The sequence below is a fragment of the Echeneis naucrates genome, chromosome 11, assembly GCF_900963305.1.
Source record: "Echeneis naucrates chromosome 11, fEcheNa1.1, whole genome shotgun sequence".
Taxonomy (NCBI): Eukaryota; Metazoa; Chordata; class Actinopteri; order Carangiformes; family Echeneidae; genus Echeneis; species Echeneis naucrates.
Window position 1 is genome coordinate 18,621,808 of NC_042521.1, and position 4,445 is coordinate 18,626,252.

Below are 4,445 nucleotides of genomic sequence, written 5' to 3' on the forward strand. Positions count from 1 at the left end.
AACTTCCTGCTGTGCCTCAGTAATAATGATTCATGCATTTAATTGTCAGAAACAGAATCAAACCAGTGACCCAGTTCATCGCTGGATTGGCTGTAACACTTATCTTCTCTGTCAATGAAGAGGGAAATAGCATCTCAGCTGTAATATGGGATTTGTAAATTGTGGAAGCTTCTCAGTGTTTGTCTTCGTGTGAACTGCCATCTTCCTCTGCACTAGAGCACCTTATTACCTAGCCCAGCAGTAGAGATTTTAAATCAGCAGAACGGAACACTATCTTTTATTCTTCTTTTGATAACAATTGGTGATCCTAATTTAAGAAAACATGAGCAGTATGACTTGACGCCACAGAGAGCTACTGGAATTTGAAACGCAGAAAACAGACAGAGGCAACAGAATGGAGTGATCAAAGTTAATTACGGGCTGTAAAAAGGGGATCGGAAGTGCATTTGGAGAGTCTTTTAACAGTATTAACTGGAGGGTAATGAGGGCCAAGGTAGTCCCAGGAACTTACTGTGAGACAGCAGTGCAGATGACTATGGATGAGTGCGAGCTGAGGACTGGAAGGTGGTGTGATGGAGGACAAGCAAGTGAGTAGAGCAGGGACAGCAGGGTGAAAGGTCTGAAGCTGATGCTGGAAAGAGTCAGAACCAAGAAAAATCACAGGCTGAAGACAAAAATAGAAATTCAGTAACCAAAAGCTGAGCAGACCCTGTTACGGCCCTGGTCGTATTGTGTCTGTTCTGTTTTGTTGTTCCTGTGTTGTCCTTCTGTTTGGTTCCCATGTCTGTGTCAGAGTGAGTCCTCTTCTTGCTTGTAGCAGCTGCGCTGATCCTGCCTGATCACTGTCCTATTGGTCCCTGCTGCTGCATCCAGGGATTTTAAAACCGAGGAATTCCAGTACACTCCAGTACTCCAGTACAGGTGAAGCAACAATCTGAGAGAGGTGAGGGGACCTGGGGGTAAATCCAGAGAGGCCTGATGTACTGCACTGGGTTCAGGATCAATAAATAAAATGTGAAGTCAATGCCAACTTAAAACTTAGAAACTAAACATTCCATCTAATGACTATTGGTGGCAACTCTCAACAAGTGATGTCATGATGTCACAGTTTGTGAGCTGTTTCAGTTCGTAATTTGGCCATTGAGAATCTTAGTTTTCTTTTTAAATAATGAACTATATTTGTAGGACAAGCTGGAGAAGGAGTGATGGGTGGATCTGATCTGCTCTGTAGTCTGTCCTGACAAATTGTCTCCAAATGGGACCATCGTTTAAAAACGAGCATCATGTTGTATTGCCAATCTGTTGAAGTTGCTATCTTGACAAGGGCTGCAACGCCAACTAAAGTACAATGATGACAGGAAAAACTACACACAGCCATCAGCCTGGTTTGACCAGCACGCACACATAACCTGAGCAAGGGCAGGCAGCCATTTATTAATTTGCAGCGCCTGTAAAATGTTCACCACACCCCATAGACAACCAGACACTGTAAGAGCACATTCAAGATCAACAGTGTTCAACACCCCTACTCGCTCAAAGGCTGACTATCAACATGCATTTGTACATTCCAGCAGCTACCCATGGATCCCATGGATCCGTCTTTAACCAAAGCCACCCAATTTTTTTTTCTGGGCCTCACTGGCACTTTGAACGGCCCTCTTCTTGGCTGCTCCTGACGAGTGCGTACCTTACAGAAAGAATGTCCTTCAAATCCTCTACAGCCAACTTCTATGGGCTCGTAGAATGTTTTCCAGCCTCTACCCCTGCACTCTTCCACTGGTTAGGGTTAGGGTAAAAAAAAAAAAAAAAAAACAGTTAGCGGTGCAAAAACAATCTGTAAGCCAGGGGTGTCCAAACTGTGGCCCTGGCCCACAGCAAATTCTGAAAGTAGAATGGAATACGTCCCGCATGGACATATTGCATTTGACTGTTTTGCACTTAATTTCGACACCAGGCACTGCTGTCCCCAACAAGGTAGCTTCTCCATACTCATAAAACAGGTTCAATTACTCAAAGAAAATTTTGCCACAGATGTGTAAACATGACAGAACCAAAGAAACATGAAACAGCAAGTTTCAGACATTCAATTGACATTATTGATCCCCAAAGTGAAACTAAATTGTCCAACAACTCATCTACAAGATGTAAATTTTAGATTACAACATTTCCATAATGTGCTGCTCTATGACCGGGGTCTAATTTGGTCGCACTTTTCTGCTGCTGGTTGCATACATTAGCTGTCTCAAGCACCACTTGCAGAAGGAAGCACCTGGTTTTCCTAGTAACTAGGAGAAAAAAACTAGGACGTAGTTTATTGCACCAACTACCAAAAGGGAGGGAAACAATTGCAGATTGATAGATTTTTTGATTCCCAGGGGCCATTTTGTCCTTCTTCCTTTTCTCGTAGGAAAATATTTTTATGAATTGAAGTCTGTATTTAATAATTGTCTTAAGGGATGAAAGTTTAAAATTTTTTTTACCACATACCCTTCCAATCAAGAACTTTGTGGACATTGTCTAGGGTCCTTCCCTCCAACTTGAGCTTGTTGCTGCACTTATTGTGAACAAAAGAAAAAAAAAAATGTCAAAATATTAATTTTGACAAGTTTTGTATACTGAAACAATACCTGGCACCAGTTGTCAATATTTCATACTGTAATCATTTTTAGGTACCATCTTTAGTAACCCAGTGTAGTCCGGTTCAGAAGAAAGAGAATATTCACCACAGACAATGTGGGATATAAAAATAGAAAAGAGCCTTTATTGGAAAATATTAATTATTATATTATATTATTATATATATAATAATATTATTAATGAAAGCTGCAAGACAGTCAAAGTGAAAAGATTCCACAAAGGTCAACCCTATTGGGCACAGGCAGCATCCCATGACCCTGTAAAACACAGCGCTGCAAGTGACTCATTTCAATGAACAATTTCAATCAATAGGGGGAGGTAGAGAGCCCCTGAGCCACTACTGGTGCCTCTAAATGGGCTTTTACAGAGTGTCATTTACGAAAAGTTTTCTTTTAAAAATAACTCACTTCTAACATACACTGTCCGGTGCTACTTGGGCATGTCTTCACTGATGAACCCGGGGTCAACAGGTGTTTCAGGTGACCCTGACGGGGATGATCGGTTCCCGGCAGAGAGCGCTATTCATAAACTGAATGGTTGTTTGCATTATACAAACTGGGATGTTTTGAAAGACTCTTGCTCCAATTGAGATGAACTGACCTACACTGTGGTAAACTACATTACCTTCTCTGAAGAGATGATTATCCCAAGAAAGACAATTCCACTGTATTCTAATAATAAAATAAATAGTAATAATAAAAGTAATAAAGCATTGGCTAAGTAAATCCCTCAGGATTATAGTTTACTATCAGGGAGATATAATTCAAGAAAAACTAGCCACAAAAATGGTGAAAAGAGAAATTGAGCTGGCCAAAATGCAGTACAAGGACAAGAGACTGGATGAATTTAGGATGGGTAATTGTTACTCTGCTTGGAGAGGAATTAAGTCTGTGATGGAAATTCAGGACAAATCTGACTCCACCCTGGAAGAATAATTAAAATCAGTCAATTCGCCTACCATCCCAGGAAAGGGGCAGAGAATGCTGTGGCAACACTGTTGGATTTTGTTGTCAGGTACCTGGAGGGCAGTAAAACACATGCATGACTATGTTTTGTTGACGATGTTTTTTCATCGGCCTTCAACTGCATGCAGCCTCATGTCCATGCTAACACGCTTTCAAAAATCCCCAGTGTTGATTTTGGAACCATATGTTGGTTAGTTGATGACTAGGCCGTAGTGAAGTCGTCATTAATGAAACCCTGTCTGAGGCCATGTTGTGTTCCACAGGCTCATCTCAGGGGTGTGTATTGTCACCTTTGCTTTGCACTAATGACTATAAGAGCATGTTTGGGTCAAGGGTTATTATAAAATTAGCCGTAGACTCTGTGATTGTCAGCGTTCTGCAGGGCCATGAGGTGAGCCATGGACCACTCCTTGACTATTTTGTTAGATAGTGTGATGTGTGAGCACATTCAAGATCAACAGTGTTCAACACAATCCCAGCTCACATTGGGCAAGGGCAGGGTCACCCTGAACAGGTTGCCAGTCCATCGCTATTGTGATAACATTCATCCATTTATCCATTCCCATTCTACCACTTATCTGGTATCATGGGGGGTGCTGGAACCAATCCCAGCTCACTCCTGGACAGGTCACCAGTCCATCACAGGGCCAATACACAGAGACAGACAGAGACCAACAACCACTCACACTCAGGCCTACGGACAATTTAGAGTCACCAATTAGCCCAAACATGATGCCAAACATGATGGGAGGAAACCACGGGGAGAACATGCTTAATCAGCACAAAGGCCCAAGGCATAGGAACCGAACCCGCAACTTTCTTATTGTGGGGCAACAGCACTAA